General features: G+C 41.3%; 1 protein-coding gene and 1 pseudogene across 1 annotated transcript in view; one reads left to right on the top strand and one right to left on the bottom strand.

Annotated features, from left to right (window-relative positions):
• Window positions 1-239: 239 nt before the first annotated feature.
• The window catches only part of IL36G (interleukin 36 gamma), a 31,343-nt gene continuing 11,630 nt past the window's right edge, over window positions 240-19,952 (top strand). The window contains exon 1 of the mRNA XM_027622715.1: window positions 240-324. The gene's annotated coding sequence lies outside the window, so the exon portion shown is untranslated. The remainder of the gene's footprint in view (window positions 325-19,952) is intronic.
• On the bottom strand, window positions 11,262-12,204 carry LOC113937838 (annotated as a pseudogene).

The raw sequence follows: 19,952 nt of genomic DNA on the forward strand, positions 1-19,952 counted from the left end.
AAGTGGAGACCGAAATAGAAAAGCTGGCAGTCACTGAACACATCCTAAGTGTGGGCCAATCGTTAGAGAAGCTGAGGGTTAGAATTCTGTTGGTCTGGCCATTCCCATTTGCAGATTCAGTCTCCTACTGTATAGAGAGTCACACTGGTATTTTGAAATTTGAATTGAGTGGTTTTTTTTTTTTCTTTTCCTAGATCTTTCCTTACTCCCACAGTTTGTCTGTGTAATTAGAGGTACAGATGAAGTATCTGGAATTTGCAGCTGACTCCAAAGTGAAATAGGAGCCAACATATTCCTTGAGGGAGGTGAAGGGATCCTCGTTCAGTGAGTTCGCTTCTTTGATGTTCTTTTTCTGAAATACAAAGGAGAATTTATTAGGTAGCCAGGCTACTTTGTGAAGGAAAGAAGGAAAGATCAGGCAGTCTTTGCCAAAGTTTGGGTTTTCAGCCTTAGCATTCAGGCTTCCCATTTCCCTGAACTGGGAGGGCAGGAGGCATTTCTTTCCCAATCTCTTACTTTCAGTTGCAATGAGAGATGTTTTGGCTCTTTGACTCTATCACAGGAGGGACAGAGTTCTCCTTTAGAGACAGCCAAAGAAATATATATATATATATATATATATATATATACACACACATATATATGTGTATATATATACACATATATATGTATATGTATATATATATATATGATTTTTCTTGATGTTATTAGCTTTTCTTTAGTGTGAAGTTGATATATAAAAGGTCTCTGGAAAAAGTCAGAAAACTGGGTCAGCTCTAGGATTAGAAAAATGATCTTTTTTTCTTCTGACATTTCTGGTACAACGCCCTCTTTCCTTTGGCATAGTCATCAAATTCTCATAGGTGAGTTGTCCCAGGAGCCAAGAACATCTCAATTCTTGGAATTTCCCTTTCCCTATGCCTCTGGCTCCTTCTTCCTTCCAACCCTTCCAGATAAACTTCTTTTAGATCCACGACCCCCTTGGGACCCATTCCTGTCACTGTTGCCCACCACCAGCTGGTCTTTGAGGCTGCTCCACAGGAGGCAGCCCTTTGCCCATCCTGGAGAAGAGAGTGGCTGAAGGCCCCATCGGGAGAGGGGCTTTATACAGGCCAGGTGGGAAGTGAGAGAATGAGAATCATTTCTGCTAAATAAAGCAAGATGGAGAGTCACCTGGGGTTGTGGTGCTTTTGTCTGGAACTGCTTTGAGGATCCTACCTTCTAGAACCAGAACTTGCTGGTTTGGGTCTCGAATAGTATGTGTATTTAAGGTTATGGATTGATTTTTACTCCTGAAAAACAGTACCAGAGATTATGAACAACGAACATGCCTTCAGTTCACCAGCCTTGGATCCCTACTTTGCCCAGTGGGCTCAGGCAATATGTGTTCCTCTCAGTTTTTCACCCCAACCCATTCATCCATTCATAGAACAACTTTGGTAATTAACCACACCACTCTGGAGTCAGACTGAGTTGGGGCCAAATCCCTGTCAGTCATTTACAATCTGAACAAATTCCTAAGCTCCAAATTTCATTTTGCCCACCGGTAAAATGGGGATAATAAAAGCTATCTTACATAGGATTGATGTGAGGTATAAGGGGATTCAATGAAAGTTAATTATTATTATTTGTAATAGTATTGATAATATCCAATGGCAGTTCATCATTATTATTAGTAGTAGTTGTGTTGATAACATCCAATAAAAGTTGGTTATTATTATTATTATTGTTAGTCGTGGTGGTATTTATAACCCTCTCTTCTGCACCCTCTCACCGGTGGGCCCATGACATCAGCAACGCCCAGGTGACATGGATCTCTGCTGTGTTGGGCACCAGCTGGGCCGACGGTGAGGACAGTGAAAGGGTGAGGATGACAGGGTGAGGCAGGAAGCACCCAGGAGCAGCAGTTTTGTGTTAGGAAGGGGATGGAGATGGCAGGAGTCTTGAGGAAAATGCAGAGGGGTTGTACTTGCCCTTGTGGAGCTTGTCTGAGGGGGCAGGACCAACTACAGCAGTGGCCAGGGATCTGCCTGACTATGGGGGGGTTTAGGGATTCAGTTGATCAACGCTGCTCATGGGGGATAGGGATGCAGGACAATTCTAGACAGGGAACTTGTCCCTATGCCATCTCTGATAGGGAAAATGACCAAACATCAGTGGCTGAATTCAGGCTTTGCATGAGGGAGGGTATGAGCCCACACACAGGACTGATGATTAAGTCTACGTAGAACAAAAGATATAAAATATGATTGACGTGATAGATTAGCATTTATACTATATAATGATATACAAACATAAACAAACACAACAGTCTTGTTTCTGGCTCCATAAACATGATACCTTTAGCAGGGATCTATGGTTTATACTCTCTTCCGGGTTACCCACTGATCTTAGGATCACCTGAGGAGCTTTAAAATTATAGATCTGGGTCCCATCCCCAGTGACTGATCTAATTGATGTGGGGTGGTGCTCAGACACTGGTATTTTTTGAAAGCTCCCAAGTGATTTTAAAGTGTGGCCTGGGTGAAGAGTCATTGTGCTGTAGGGTTGGGCTCCTAATTGGAAACCGTTTGCTCCATCAGGCGATACAGTTTCTGATAATAGTTAAGCTCCCCTCCTAGATTTTCTGATACAAGATGAGTCATGTTTACAAGTTGGTATCAGGAAAACTACTTTTGTCCTTGTTTTTTCCTTCTACTATTCTAACTCCAGAGTCCTTTGGGAATCCCACTGGGAGATGAATCTAGAAATTTAATCTCTTAGCAGTAGCTAAGAGTTAAGTGTTGGCATTTGTGCCAGATCTAGTTGGGACTGGTAGGAAAGCAGCACCCAGAAATCCTTTTCTCTCCCATCAACTTCAGGCCCCATTTGGATCAGATAGAGTCCTTGCTACAAGGTTTTCTTACTTTACTAAGACATTTGGAGGTCACATTTATCCGAATTATTAGTTTAGAACCACGGTTCCCAAAGTGTGAAACAAGGGGCCCTCGGGTGCCTCACCACACTCACAGAGGTGCCATGGGATGTTTTAAATTTTCAAGGGAAACACAGACATCTGTCAGACCCATAAAAACCACTATCATTAAGTTGTTTCAACCTGACTACTTAATAAACAGAACTGACTGTTAAGGCACTCCTATCTTAGAGGCTCTGTGAAGAAATTCCTGATACACTAAGGGCACAGTGAGTTGAGAAAGTTTGGGAACCTGTGACTTAGAAGTTGGAGGTGACATTTCTTGGGCAGAGTACTTCCTTGGGATTAATAGATACTTTTGACAGTGCATTTAGGTGTGGGATGAAATCCCGAGTGGGACTGAGATGTGCTAGAAGATTGTACTAGATCTATCTGCCTGATAAAGAAGGAACACTCTGGGGGCACTTGGGTGGTGCAGTTGGTTAAGCATCCCACTCTTGGTTTCAGCTCAGGTCATGATCTCAGGATCCTTAGGTCAAGCCCCACCTTGGGCTCTGAGTGAGTCTTCTTGAGATTCTCTCTCCCTCTCCCTCTGCCCCTCCCCACTGTGCACTTCTCTCCCACTCCCAAATAAATAAATAAATCATAAAAAAAAAAAGAACACTCTGATGCTTCCACAAGCAGCCAGGGAAGAATAAGGCATGGGGTCTGAGACTAGAGAGAAGCTGAGGGAAATGAGAAGAAAGGAAGGCCTGAGAGGTGGGCCTAGAGGAGTAAGGTGGTCTCTGAGAAGTTCCTGAGAGCAGTATCACTGATAGGTGTCAACCAAGAAGGGCATAAATTGTTTGCTAGGCTGTCGTCATCTCCCATGTCTGCTGGCTCCTTGATAGTCAAGAAGCAATCAGGGGATCAGCAGCATCATTTGAGAGCTTGTTAGAAATGAATCTGGAACCCCATGCCAGACCTAGAATCAGACTCTGCATTTTAACAAAATCCCCAGATGATCCTTATGCACAGGTATTTGAGGAGTGCAGGCTAGCTGAGAGACTCTCAAGCACTGCTGACATTGAAACATCCAAAAGAGTTAAAAAAAAAACCATACTGGAACTCTTAACTTAACTGATCTAGGGAGTAGACTTGGGATCAGGATACTTTAAAGTCTTTCAGGTGTTTCTAAAGCCAAGTTTGAGAACTACTGGGCTGGTAACAACTGCTTTGTTAGAGTGGGGGTTTTTTTGTTTTGTTTTAGTTTGGTTTTGGTGGGGTGTGTGTGAGGGGAAACCAAAGTTCTGTGTCAGTTTGGGACAAACAGGAAAAAACTGAAATATGTGAGCCATGAGAGAGATCAACAGATATAAGAAATCAGGGACTGTAAGAGGTGGCCCTGAAGTGTTAGGGGATAGGGAAATTGAGTTTCCACCATATGTTGGTGGAAAGCGAATTCCTGCTTAAACATTGCAAAAAGGATGACTCCAATAGCCTGGAGCAGTTGGAGACATGTAGGTGACTGCCATCCAGTTACAGACAGAATTGGCTCACAAGGGAGCGCTTGGATGGCTCAGTCAGTTGAGTGTCTGCCTTTGGCTCAGGTCATGATCTCAGGGTCCTGGGACTGAGCCCCGTGTCGGGCTTCATTCTCAGCGGGGTGTTTGCTTCTCCCTCTCCCTCTGCCCCTCTCTCCACTTATGCACTCTCTCTCTCTGTCTCTCTCTCAAATAAATAAATAAATTTTTTTTTATTTTATTATGTTAGTCACCATATATTACATCATTAGTTTTTGATGTGGTGATCCACGATCCATTGTTTTCCTATAACACCCAGTGCTCCATCAGTACGTGCCCTCCTTAATACCCATCACCGGGCTAACCAGTCCCCCCTCTCCCTTCCCCTCTAAAACCCTCAGTTTGTTTCTCAGAGTCCACAGTCTCTCATGGTTCATCTCCCCCTCCGATTTCCCCCCCTTCATTTTCCCCTCCCTTCTCCTAATGTCCTCCATGCTGTTCCTTATGTTCCACAAATAAGTGAAACCATATGATAATTGACTTTCTCTGCTTGACTTATTTCACTTAGCATAATCTCCTCCAGTCCCATCCATGTGGATGTAAAAGTTGGGTATTCATCCTTTCTGATGGCTGAGTTATAGTCCATTGTATATATAGACCACATCTTCTTTATCCATTCATCTATTGAAGGGCATCTCGGCTCTTTCCACAGTTTGGCTATTGCGGACATTGCTGCTATGAACATTGGGGTGCATAGGGCCCTTCTTTTCACTACATCTGTGTCTTTGGGGTAAATACCCAGCAGTGCAATTGCTGGGCCATAGGGTAGCTCTATTTTTAAATTTTTGAGGAACCTCCACACTGTTTTCCAAAGTGGCTGTACCAGCTTGCAGTCCCACCAACAGTGTTAGAGGGTTCCCCTTTCTCCACAACCTCTCCAACATTTGTTGTTTCTTTCCCTGTCCATTTTTGCCATTCTAACTGGTGTAAGGTGGTATCTCAAAGTGGTTTTGATTTGAATTTCCACTTCTCTGAAGAAGACATACAAATGGCTAACAGACACATGAAAAAATGTTCATCATCATTAGCCATCAGGGAAATTCAAATCAAATAAATAAAATCTTAAAAAAAATTAAAAAAAAGAATTGGCTCACAAGGCTAATAAAATTCACAATAAATCTTCAGAGGGTATCCACTCAGATGATATCCACAGAGCCACCTAAAAAAAAATGCTATATTCAGTCTTCTGGGATCTGTATCCAACAAGCAAAGAAGGCCAAAACAATGGCTTCCAGAAGTACTTTCCTAAAAATTTTCTATTTGCCTGCAAAATTAGTCAGTCCAGCCCGTGGACTAGAGGGAGTAAGTGACATATCAGTGGTACCCTACCACAATGCATCAAGGTATGTATTTTCTCAAGCGCCATTCTCTTTTTCCCCCTAGATCACTGACAACCCATTGATTTCTAGGGAAATCCCTCCTGGGATAAGATGGCTCTTCTTGTATCTTGGAGAAGGTTGCTCAGAGAAGGTCTTGGGGATAAAATTTGGAAAAGTTAGAAAAGCCTTAGGGAGGAGGTCCTCCTAGTGAGAAGACGGCCAGACAGCTAAGGAAGTCAATTTTGGGTTGGGCCAGAGGGTTGAGAAGGGCCAAAGTCAATGGTGTTCACAGCCCAGGAGGGTGTTCCAGAAACTGGGGGTGAGAACCACATACCTGAGCTAGGGATGTACGATGCCTGCAGCTCTAAATGGATGTCTGGAGCTATGCCTTTTTTTTTTTTTTAAGATTTTATTTATTTATTTGAGAGAGAGAGCACAGTGTGAGAGAGGGTACAAGGAGGGGGGAGAGGCAGAGGGAGAGGGAAAAGCAGGTTCCCTGCTGAGTAGGGTGCCTGACGAGGGCTTGATCCCAGCATGATGACCTGAGCTGAAGGCCTGCACTTAACCCACTGAGCCACTCAGGTGCCCCGTATGTCGTGTCTTATATAACACTGAGACTATTGCCTCATTGAAAAAAATAAAATGAGAGTGGATTGATGTGAAATAATGAAAGCAACAAACAATTAGTCAATAGCCTATTTGTAGGGCAGAATAAATACAGTACAAATTCTTTGACATTCTTCTCCTTGACAAAGGTGGTCAGTGTTCCCTTCTCTTGACTCTGAGTGGGCTCTGTGATTGCTTAACCAGTATTTAACAGAATGCAGTAGAATTGTGCCATTCCCAGCCACATCCAGGTCTTAAGGACTGGCAACTTAAAAAAAAAAATTTGAGATATAATTAACATATAACATTGCATAAACGTATTGGTTTGATACATTTATATATTGCAATATGACTACTACAGTATTTAGCTAACATACCTTTGTCATATCACACAGTTATAATTTCTTTTTTTGTGTGTTGGGAACACTTAGGATCTGGTCTGTTAGCAACTTCAAAGTTTATAAACAGTATTGTTGATTATAATCGCTATGTTGTGCATTAGATCTCTAGAACTTGTTTATCTACTATTTGCAAATTTGTACCCTTAAATAACATCTCCCCAGTTCCCCCATCCCCCAGCCCCTGGTAAACATTCTGCTCTCTGTTTTTGCAAGTTCAGTTTTTTTTTTTTAGATTCTACATATAAGAGATATCATACAGTATTTGTCTTTCTCTCTGACTTATCTCAATTAGCATGATGCCCTCAATGTCCGTCCATGTTGTTGCAAATGACAAGTTTTCCTTCTTTCTCATGGCTGAGTGATATTCAGTTGTATAAGTATACCACATCTTCTTAATTCACTCATCCATTGACAGGCCCAAAGGTTGTTTCTGTATGTTGGCTATTGTGAATAATGCTGCAGTGAACAGGGGTGTGTGGATATCTCTTCAAGATACTGATTTCAGTTCCTTCAGGTATATACCCAGGAGTGGGATTGCTGGATCATATGGTAGTTCCTGCTCACAGAGGGAAGGTTGCCTCAAGCCAGGGCAGAACCGGATCATATGGTAGTTCCGTTTTTAGTTTTTTGAGGAACCTCCATACTGTTTTCCATGATGGCTATGACATTTTACATTCCCAGCAGCAGTGTAAAAGGGTTCCCTTTTCTCCACATTCACACCAACATTTGTTATCTCTTGTCTTTTTGATAAAAGGTAGCTTTTATGTAGTATCTCCTGAAATATGTATTCTTGTACACCAGTCATCACATTGTGAGAAATTCCAGGCAGCCTTGGGAAGAGGTCCACGTGGAAAGGAATTGGGGTGCCACTGACAGCCCAGCTGAGCTCCTAGCTGACAGCCAGCACCAACATGCCAGCCAAGTGAGTGGCCTCCTGGAAATGCATCCTTCAGCCATATGAAACAGAGTCAACCATTTCAGCTGAGCCCTGCCCATATTGCAGAATTATGAGTAAAATAAGCCACTAAGTTTTGGGGTGGTGTGTGATGCAGTAATAATCATTGGAACTGAATTTGGTACCAGCAGTGAGGTGCTCCAGTGACTAAAGCTTACAACATTTGCCATTGTCTTGGGCTTGGGTGTCAGATGGAAGTTGGAAGATTTTAGGGAGACTTTTAGTGAGGGCTAAGATAGTGAGGAAAGTGCTACTGACAAAAATGATATATGTGTTATGTAGGGGTGAGAAGTTTAGAAAAAGTGTTGCCTGAAGTAATGTGGGAAACTGGAAGACCTCAGAGGGATTTAGGACATGCCTAGTAGGTCCTTGAAAAAAACAAGCCTCACAGGTGATAGAAGGTAGAGCAGGCTGTCTTGAAAAGAAATGTAGATGTGTTTTTCCCCTAATGGAATTGATTATACATTGAAAATGCAAAACATTTTTAAAAGAATTATGGTAGCTTGGTCTGAAAGGGACAGAGAAGTAAAAAAGAGAGGCCTTAATATATAAAATATTATATAAATATATATTATAAATGTATATTATATAAATATATACCTATATAAAACATTATATAAATATGAAATATATTGTATATAAAATACATTTTAATACATAATATATTTATATAATAATATATAAAATAATATAAAATATAAATATAATTATATATTATATAATAAAATATATAAATATACTTTAATATATAAATATATATTATATTATTACTATATGTAAAAATATATATTACATATTATATAAAAAAATAATGGCCCCAAAGATATGTACATCCTCATCCCAGAACTTGTGCATATGTTACCTTACATGGCAAAAGGGCCCTGCAGATGTGATTTGGTTAAGGATCTTGAGGTAGGGTGATGATTCTGGATTATCCAGGTGGGCCAAGGTAATTACAAGGGTTCTTATAAGTGAAAGAGGACGTTAGGAGGGTCAGAGTCAGAGCGATGCAGTGTTTAAAAAGATTCAACTAGCCATTGCTGTCTTTGAAGATGGAGGGGAGATGTGGAATACAAGTGCCTCCTAGAAGCTGGAAAAGGCAAGGAAACAATTCTCCCCTAGAGCCTCCAGAAAGAGCCTGCCAACATCTTGATTTTGGCCCATGAGACCCATTTCCAACCTCTGACTTCCAGAACTGGAAGACCATGTTTTTTTGTTTTTTTAAAGATTTTATTTATTTGAGAGAGAGAATGAGAGAGAGAGAGAGAGAGAGAGAGAGAGCATGAGAGGGGGGAGGGTCAGAGGGAGAAGCAGACTCCCTGCTGAGCAGGGACCCCCGATGCGGGACTCGATCCTGGGACTCCGGGACCATGACCAGTCGCTTAACCAACTGAGCCACCCAAGCGCCCTGGAGGACCATGTTTGAGATGTTTGCATTATGAAGTCTGTGGTAATTTTTTTTATAGCAGCCATAGGAAACGAATACAGACCTCCAGCTTTCCATGGGCCAGAGGCAGGTGGAGAGAAACCCTCCACTGCAGACATGGGCTACTCCATACAGAAAAGTAAGGGGGGCTCAGAGGGTGGGGCTGATGGCTCCCTGGTAGCCTGCTCCCAGGGAACAAGGCAGGTCCCTAACCAAGGAATTGATGATGTGGTCCCAGCTGGACTTGTGAACTGCTATGAACCAGGGACTGCTGTGTATGTCTGGAACTTCCCCTTCTGAACAGGAAGATCTCTGTGGTTGCTCTCTGCCTGTTTACCACTGCGTGTTGGGTATGTGTGGATAGATAACTTATCTCTTTGGTTCACAGGTCTTCAGATTGGGAGAAACTTCATCCAATAAGCCATATCTATACCTGGACCTGATTTAGACCAGGGATGGGCAACTTTTTCTGTAAAGGACCAGATAATAAATCTTTTCTGTTTAACAGGCCATCCAGTCTCTGTTATGACTACCCAACTGTGCCATTGGAGCCCAAAGGCAGTCATACACAATGTGTAAATGTGTGGGCAGGTCAGATCTGGTCTGTAGGCCAGAGTTTATCTGACTGAGATGATGAGGTCCTGGACATCAAGCTGATGCCTTAACTGGATGAGATCTTGGGAGCCCTTGGGTGAGCATACGTGTATTTTGCATAAGTGAGGACTAGAAATAAGGCAGACTAAGATAGATTAAAAATAAAGGCAAATTCTTTGACATTTTTCTCGTTGAGAGGTGGCATTTATGTGTACTCCTCTTGAATCAGTGCAGGTTCTGTGATAGATCAATAGAATTATGACAGAAATGAAGTATTGCCAGTTTCTGTGTGCAGGCCTTAAAAGACTAGCAACTTCGACTGTTCCTCCACTTTTTTGGAGGTTGGGATACTTGTTCTTGGAATGCAGCTGCCATTCTGTAAAGAAACCTGAGCAGCCACAGTATGGGTTATGTGAGCATTTGTGACTCTGAAAATTTGACTTAGAAACAGACCTGTGAGATACAGTCTGTTCCTAACTCTGGCTCTATGTATGCCTTTTAACTGGGCCCAGTGAGTGGTTGCAGCTCTGGGCCTGGACCCATAGGGCCATGGGGCACAGAGGTGGTGCCAGGAACAGGACTGGGGACACAGGTGGTCCTTGCCGCGTGATTCTCATGATATACTTCCATAGAGCTATGTGTTCCTCCTGCCCCCCAAGTCTTTGTTTAATTTATAAGTTAATTCTTTTAGCAACAACAGAAATAGAAGAGCAGGAGTTACTCCTCCATTTAACATAGGAAGCACTTGTGGGGTCCAAGGATCGTTAGGGGCAGGATGGGCCAAAAGGACTCTTCTGCTAGTCCCAAGCTCGGCTCTTTCTGTGGGGCTAGTCCGTGGAGGAGACCAGAGGGCCTTGTGCCCTCCAGAGCCAACTGCCAATGATCTGTTTTCTCCCAGCTCTGATTCTAGGACAATGCCTCATCAATTGTGGGTTGAGAACATAGTCATAAAAATCAATAGAAAAAAAAGAGAAATAGAACATACATCAGAATCCATTAAACATAGTAAGGGTGAATAATATATTATGAAATATCTATTCTACATTTAGCTCACAAATTCTTGGTAAAACTTTTTTTTTTTTTAACTATTCAGCAGGAATATTCTGCTCCCATGTCTTAAGGAGCTGAAAATGGATTGGGTGGGAACAGTTGGGTTTTTTAAGACACACCGATGTTTTAGCATCATGTGGTGTGGAATTCAGATGTCCCATAAGATTTTACACCCTAGATCTTCCCTGTGAATTCGATAATCACCCAAAGTAACTGAATCTCAGTGCTTTCGGAAAGAACTTGACATAAAGCCATGACACCTTTCTATTTCCGCAGCCTAATTACCAGGACACAAACTCCTGTAATGCTTCTAGAATATCTTATTTTTTTATTTTTTTTTTACCATGCTACAAAAATATTTAATAAAATCTTTAAGAAACTTAGAAATGACTGATGATTGATAATTCTCTTAAGTAAACAGACTATAATAACATTATAGTCACTGGCTAAGTTCCATCAGTTTTTTTTAATTCTCTTTGATTTTTTCTCTTGGTCTTCTGTTATCCTTTCTGCAGGTCGCTTCTTCAACCCCTTCATTTTCCTGGTTTGTAGTTTGCTTAGGTCTTGCTTCTGCATATGAATCCTTCCATAAGTTGTACCAAAAGTATCATGGGAAACATTTTTCTTCTTCTTTGGCTTGAGCGCTTTTGGCATTTTCATAGATAATTTATAAAGATCATCTGATGCCAGATGTGTCCTCCTCAGAACCAGATCCAATGAGGGCCCTATCTCTTCCAATTCAATCCTTGGTGTTCTACAACCAGATTTCTTCAACAGCAACTTACAGCTTCAAAAGTAAATCTTCCCATTCAATGCAGTGAAGTGCAGAACATACTCTAAACCAGCCAGGCGGATATTTGGTACTGTGGGGCCTCTGAAGAAATCAATAAGAAGACTTTTTAGCCTTCTGTAGTCTTCTGTTACATCAAAATCATCACCAGCAAATATTAATATGGGTTTTGTTCCCTCGGGACGTTTACTATTCTTAATATCTTTTAGAGAGACAAACTTCTCGATACCCAACTCAATCATATCCAGCACATGGTAGTCATACATACAACCTATTACTAGATTATTTGGCCGCTTCTTATTATGGGAGCCAAACATAAATAAAGAACAATCTGACTTCTTTGAAAAGAATTCCAATGATGTCTGATCCTCAAATGGTCTTGTAATGTTTTTCTTTTTATACAGAACTCCATACGGTTTTTTCAGTGCATATACATCTTTAAGTACTTGTGTCACCATGGAATTTTCATTTCCCCCTTTAATCAGCATAGCATTTTTAATATTTTCACTGAGTTTTGGTTCTCTCTTCTCAAGGAATCTCTTGGCTCTTTTCATTTTGGGCTTTACAACTCGATCCAAAGCATCCATGGCTACCGCAGCGTGAATCCCAGGAACCTAGAATATCTTATTTTTTTAAAAGCATTTATTGGCTCATGAATATTCATCCCCAGTATCTTGTCTTGTAGAATTTCTCTTTAGGGATCTCAATGGCTGTAGTAATTGGGCACAGTTACTTATGCATTTTTATCAATCTGAAATGAAAATTTTAACTTAATATTCTATTAGTAGTTATTATTTGAGAGTGGAACCTTTTCTTTTCCCTCCATTGGTCTCAAGCAATGTAACAGCTTTCACAGGCTAGGTAAGGGACTGATTCTGCCACTGTGTGAGGCATTTGCCTTTAACAGTTAACTGCATCATTCTGTGACCAGCTCCTGTTGTAACCAAGCTCACAAAATCATTGTTTCTTATTTTGCATTTGTAGACACTTTGGGAATCTCCATTCACCTTGCAAGGTGTCCTCACAGTTTGTTTCCTGCTCCTGGTGATAACTCTTCCATGCAAACAAGACTTTTAAACTAAGGAAGAGAATTATTTGGAGCACGAATCCAAATATAATTGTTATTATGTCTGCTACAAAACAAGACACCAATACCAAAATGGAGTCATTCATGCTAAGCCCCATGTCACCAAACTGAGGCTCAATTACAGTTTTAGCTCTCCCTGAAATGGAGTCTGAAACCAGCAGTAAAAAACAAAAACAAAAACAAAACAACAAAAAAAACAAAACAAGGCAGATCATTCAGGAGTCACCTGCTCGGCACTAGCTAGGTAATCTGCCTGAAACACCTCTGCCATCACCTAAGGGAAAGTAACCTTGCAATAAGCAAAAATTAACCTGATATTTTGCCAAGTAGGCAATCTTTGTTTCCGCTCCCTTCTGCCTATTAAAGTCTTTCATTCTTCACAGCTCCTCAGAGCTCCTTTCTAGCTGCTAGATTGGATGCTGCTGGATTGGAATTGATTTCTGCTCAAATAAATTCTTAAAATTTTTAATATGCCTCAGTTTTTTCTTTTAACATGTGGATGACAGAGTTTTGTCCCCACGGCTGTCAATGACTTGTGAATTAGATACCTTTCTAGTTTTATTTAAATTTTATACACCCTGTTCCCCAGAAAGTAAACAATTTATGAAAATTGAATGTTTCATCTTAAGGAGGCTGTAGGCCTTTATGACTTTACACAAATTTTCATAATTTTTTATGTTACCTACATTTTAAAGAATATTTCAAAATTCCAAAAAATTAATCATGCAACAAGAAAAGTAAAATATACTGATATGGTAAATTTTATGTATTCATTCAGTAACTAAAAATCTGAATATTTCACCAAAAAAAGGCTTCAGTCATATAAATGCAAATTATTTAAAACAATAATTTGCTGAAGGTACAAAGACCAAAAGTCCACTTTAACTAGCTCAATTGAATTTTGTTAAACTATTTTGTAGTTTTTGAAAATGTATTTCATTATGAAATTCCATCAGATTTTGGTAGGATAACATTATAAGCCGATAATAAATTTACATGTATGTGTGAACTCGGTTGCAAGGTAAAATGTATTTCAAACTGGGATGCAGTAAAAAAGAAGTTTGCAATCATGATTCTAAGCTTGCGACAAAGGTCCTCCGTTCAGACGCCTCGCTGAGTTGAGCTCCAGGCCCGCCCCCGCCCCCCAACCCCCAAACCCCCAAACTGGCGCGGGATGTGGCCTGCGGAGGCTTGGCCTTTTAATGTCATTCGGTGCCGTGGCTCCCTCTGCTGGTCCCAGGAGGCACAGCTGACCTCTCAGCCAGGGCCTTATCTCCAAGTCCTGAAGGTGTTCTAGGGTGACCAAAGGGCGGTCTTTGGATTCTGTGACAGCCAGGCCCTCTCTGTAGCAGCATCTAGGAGTGGGCAGGGGCTGAGGATGGCTCTTGAAGGGGTTTGTGATGAACCAAACACTTGCATTCATGAATCCACGATGAGCAAGCTGGTGAGCTGAATCAGCTCATAACGGGTCTGGTGGACTCACTATGGAGCTTGGACTTGCTGGGGGAAGTGGTGTAACTGGGTCTGAATTTTAGAGAGATTTCTTTTGTTTGTTTGTTTTTAAAAGATTTTATTTATTTGAGAGAGAATGAGAGTGAGAGCGCGCACATGAAGGGGGAAGAGTCAGAGGGAGAAGCAGACTCCCTGCTGAGCAGGGAGCCTGATGCGGGACTCATCCGGGGACTCCAGGATCATGACCTGAGCCGAAGGCAGACACTTAACCAACTGAGGCACCCAGACGCCCCTAGAGAGATTTCTTGGCCAAACTCAGGCAGACAGCCTGGAGCATGGAGCGCCTGGAGGTGGGTAGGCAATTATGGGCCGGGCCAGGAATCCAGGTGATAAGTGGTGCCCCTGAGTCTCAGGAGGATGTGCCCCATGTCTCTACCTGTTCTGTGTCTGTGAGACTGACCTTGTGGGTTGCTTCAGGGGTCTCTTGTCCTCTGACTTCTGGTTGGGCTGAGGCAATGGGAGATCAGAGGGAAGGAGGAGAGTTTGGTTAGTGTGCCCCCCTCCCCCAGTTGTCTGTAGCATTCCTTTCTGATATAGAAGCCATACTTCAGTTCTAGGTATACCAGTCACTGGCAAAGCCCCTTGCCCCTTCTCCTCTTGGGGGTGTGGGGATAGGGGATTCCAGCTGTTGGCAGCTCCCGTGCTTCATTCTCTCCTGTTGCTTTCTCTAAACCTGCCTGCAATTTTGTAAATATTCCCTTGCTTACATTCTTCCCAATGTGCACCTTCTGAGTATACTTCTTTCCCTTGCCAGGTCCTGAGCCATGCCAAAGATTTTGAACTTTATTGTTCAGGCAGTGAGGAATCATTGAAGGTTTTAGAGGACAATAGCAAGAGCAGATGTGTATTCAGGAAAAATCTGTCGAACTGAAATGAGCAGGACAGGCCAATCAGTGGGGATTTGAGGCAAGTAAACCATTAACAGGCAGCAGCATGAATCCAAGTGATAAACCGAGACCCTGAGCCCCACATCGTTGGGTCAGGGAATGGGAGAGGGAAGCCGAGCATTAGATGAGCATCCCAGTTGCACATATTATTTGGTAATTAACTTTAAAAACCTCTACATTTAATGTTTTGGTTTTTTAGTGTTGAAAAAAATGAGTGTATCAAAAGTGTCAAACCAAAATGTTGTGTTTTGCCTTGGCTCTCAGCCCCTGCCCCTTCCACACAGGCTTGGACCAAGTGGCCGCACCTTCACTGATGTGGTGCCTTGATCTTTCTGGCACCAAAGCTGCATCTTTAATGTCCAATCAAAACATAATGAATGGTGAGCCACAAATATGAGCACATACGGAATTTTAAATTTTCTAGCCACCATGTTAACAAAATTAAACAGAAGTAGGTGTAAATCAAAATATACAAAGATCTCTTTATATTCAGTGATGTGAGAACAAACAACCCAATTAAAAATTAGCAAAGAAATCTGAAGAGACACCTCACCAAAGAAGATATACAGATGGCAAATAGGCATATGAAAAGATGCTCACCATCATACATCATTAAGGAATTGCAAATTAAAACAACAGTGAGACACCATTACACACCTATTGAAATGGCCAAGCTCTGGAACACTGACAATGCCAAATGCTGGTGAGGATGTGAAGCAGCAGGAACCATGCCTGGTGGGAGTGCACAGTGGTTCAGCCTCTTTGGAAGACAGTCTGTCAGTTTTTTTTGTTTTGTTCTTTTTACAAAGCTGAACACAGTCTTACTGTATGATCCAGCAATTGCATTCCATACAAAATTTGCACATGAAAGTTTATAGTAGCCTTTAGGGCTTCAGAATATCATATTTTCCCCCAAAATAATTTCCAAAATGTTGTATTAATATCTTATGAATATTTTAGAAATTCAATTGTTTAATAAAATTAATTTGTTACCAAAATTTTAATTTATTAAGTATTTCATGTGATTTGTTTTGAAATATCCTTAAACATAAAGATAACCTAAAATTTTAAGAATTAATTTTCTGGAGCCATAAGGTCTTTATTTATATTAAATAGATTAATGCTTTATGGAGATTTATTTTCTAGCCAGCATAATAGATAATTTTGGTTAAAGCTGAGAAGTCTCAGACTGACAAGACAAATGTTTGTTTTGTTTGGGGAAAAACAACCAAGAAATTAGGCTTATCTTATTTAATTTTTTAAAGAAACTAAGTTTAAATCACCAATTAGGCAATATAGTAGAGAACACCTCAGTTTGGATTTGCCCAACTGATAATTCTCCTTCTCATTGTCTAAACACCTCATTCATATGGAAAAATGATCAGAGAATCAGCAGTACCAAACCAACTACTCTAGCAGTTTACCATAATACATTCATTTCATTTTTCTTTTTAACTTTTTATTAGAAATAATAATAGACACAGAAAAAGTTCAAAAAAAGTACAGGAGTTTACAAATATTTGCCTAGCTTCCTCTAATGTTAGAAATTTAAATAACCATCTCCAGCCCAGAGAGGGTGGCTACCGATGAGTTCTTCAGGAGACTGGAGTGCCCTTCACCAATACATTTGCTCTTGGTCCCTCGGGTCATCCTGGGGTGGATGATTAATGGGCAGCTGAGTAACAGGTGTGTTCCAACATTCTCTCCATCTCCCTGAGCCTCCTGTACAGCAACAGCTCAACCTGAGCTACATATGTATTTACAATGTCAGCACTCTGTGGCAATGACTAATTCATCATAGGGTTTCTAGAAGGGAAGTCGATGGAGATGCTTCTAAGATGCTGCTTAACATATATGAGAAAAAAGTTCTAGGTGTGGTAGGCAGAAAACCTAACTTGAATTGCTATAGTGGAGGATTCATGGTTTCTTACCCACTTTCCAGACTGAAGGAAGATCACAGACGTGAAAAGCCCTTTGAGGCAAAGGCCAGGTCCCTTTGAAGAATTTTGCATAGTGGTGTGTTACAGATTGAATTGTGTCTCTTCCCTGCCCCCCCTTCACATGTTTAATCTCTAACTCTCAATGTGACTGTGTTTGGAGATGGGGGGCCTTTAAAGGAGCCATTAAGGCTAAATGAGGTCATGATAGTGGGGTCCTAATCTAAATAAAACTGCTGTCCTTATAAAAAGAGGAAGAGACACCAGGGATATGTGTGCACAGAGGAAAGGCCACAAGAGGGCACAGCAAAGAGAGAAGCCTCAGGAGAAACTAAAGCTGCCAAAACCTTGATCTTGGACTTCCAGCCTCCAGAACTGTGGGAAACAAATTTTTGTTCCTTAAGCCACCGTGTGTGTAGTATTTTATTATGGCAGCCCAAGCAGACTAATACAAGGCGACAGGTAAATAGTAGGACTCTTCCCCCAAGCTTTACCCAGAGACACTTGTGGCCATTTATCAGAGGACTGTGTCCTGGGAAGAGAGAAAGACTTTCCAGGGGTTTCAGATATTGGCTCCATACTGATGCTGATCCCCAGAGATGCAAAAGGCTGCTGTGGTCCATCAAGCCAGGTAGAAGATTATAAAGGTCAGGAGACAGATGGACTTCGGAGTTCAGTCTGTCTGAAGACCCAGCCTTATATTACTTTCTCAGGTTTAGAATCTATCTAATTTAAATCGATAAATTTAGTGATTGGCAACATGCCCATTTTGGGTTCCTTCTCATAAAGTGAGGGTTATTATGGAGAGAATGCAAAGGGGAAGCCCCTAGAATTCTTCTTCACCCCTGCCAAGATAATAAACCCAAAACCAAAAGCAATACTACACACCTGGGGCAATGACTAGAATTAGTGTCATCATCAAAGACTTGAAAGATGCAAGGTTAATTTTACATCCCCGTTTAATTTGCCTTTTTGTCGGGTACAAATACTGCATAGGTTGCAGAGAATGCCAGGAGATCATCATAAACTTTAACTTGTAAATCCAGTTGAAGCTGCAGATCTGCATGTACTGTCCTTACTGTCCTTACCCAAGACCTAGTATACAGCTATTCACCTAGAAAATGTTTTTTTTTTAAAAAAACCCATATCTATGAGCAAAGATGACCAGAAACAATTTGCCTTCACATGCAAGACTGTGTTGCCTCATGTCTGTATCAACTCTCCAATTCCTTATCATCATAAGTCCTGGGGACCAGGTGTTGGTCCATTACATTGATGACATTATGCTAATTGAATTTGGTAAGCAAGAAATAACAAACACACTAGATGCCTTAGAAAGAGAAATGCTAGTGATATGCATTCAGGGGTGTGCTATATTGGTGAAATTTCCAGTAGTCCGGTAGTCTAGGACATCTCAGAATATCACCTAAAAAGTGATAGACAAATTGTTGGATTTTGTATTTCCCAGCATAGAAAAAAAAAGAAAGGCACAGTGCTTAAGGGGCTTCTTTGGATTTTAGGGTTAGCATTCCTTGTCTGGGCATACTGTTTTGGTCCATGTACCAAATAATCCATAAAGCTGCTAGTTTTGATGGGTCCTAGCGCCAGAAAAGACTATGCCGAATGTCCAGGTTGGGATGTAAGCTTATTTGCCCCATGGGCCTTAAGAATTAACAGACCCACCGGTTCTAGAAGTGTTTGGGGCAGATGGAGGTACTTAATGGAGCTCTTACAAGCCCCAGGTGAAAAATGATAGGGAAAATCCCTGGGGTTTTGGAATAAGGCCATGTCCTCTTCTGCTTTGCTGAAAATCAGCTCCAAAATTGCTATTTGTTTATTACAGGGTCTGAATTCCTAACCATGAGACATGAAATGACTATCCTATTTAAAATCCCCACCATGAGCTTGGAATGACCTGATCTACCAAACCATAAAATTGGACAGGCACAGGAACATTCTATTTTAAAACAATGGTGTGTAGGAGACCAGGCCCGAGCGTATCTGAAAGGCAAAAGTCAACTTCATAAACTGGTAGCTCAGACTCCCATGATATCTGCTCCTACAGCTTTTCTACCCATTTCTTAATTCATACCAGAGTCTCATGGGGAGATCTAGAATAGAGGAGAAAAAGTGTAGGCCTGATTGGATGTATGCATTGATCTGCTGCCCCCAGCTGGAAATAGATGGCTACTGCCATTTCACTATAACCCCTTCAGGTTGCCTTGAAAAATAATGATGAAGGGAAAATCCTCCCATTGGTCAGAACTTGAGGTAGCATATTTGGTTATTCATTTCATGTTGGAGGAGATCTGTGATACAGATCTACACTAATCCATGGGCCAATGAGTTGGCTAGCTGGGCAGAAACTTGGAAAGAAAAAGGTTAGAAAATTGACTACAAGGAAGTATAGAAAGTGGTATGCAGGTCAACCTCACAGAATGGACACAAAGTGGGAAATGTGAAGATATTTATTTTTCAAATGAGTGCCTACCAAAGGGAATCTACTGCAGAGGAGGCTCTCAATAAATGAGAGGTCAAAGTGTCCCAACCTGTGGATGTCAATCTTCCCCAGTCACTTGCCTACTCAATGGGTCCATGTACAAAGTGACCATGGTGGCAGATATGGAGATTATGCACGGACTCAGCTGCTTGATTTCCCCTCAACAAGTTTGATCTGGTTACTACCACTGAAGAGTCCTCAAACCATCATCAACAGAGATCAACAGAAAACCACTGATATGGCACCATTCCCTGGTGAAACCAGCCAGCTCCCTGGTGGCAGATTGGTTGTATTGGACTGTTCTGTTATGAAGAGGTCAGTGCTTTCTTATTGTAGAGATTACATTAAATTTTTTGTATTGATTTATCTTCTCAACTCATAGTACTTCTGCCAGCAACACCGTTTGCAGATT

Source organism: Zalophus californianus, chromosome 8, assembly GCF_009762305.2.
Source record: "Zalophus californianus isolate mZalCal1 chromosome 8, mZalCal1.pri.v2, whole genome shotgun sequence".
Taxonomy (NCBI): domain Eukaryota; kingdom Metazoa; phylum Chordata; class Mammalia; order Carnivora; family Otariidae; genus Zalophus; species Zalophus californianus.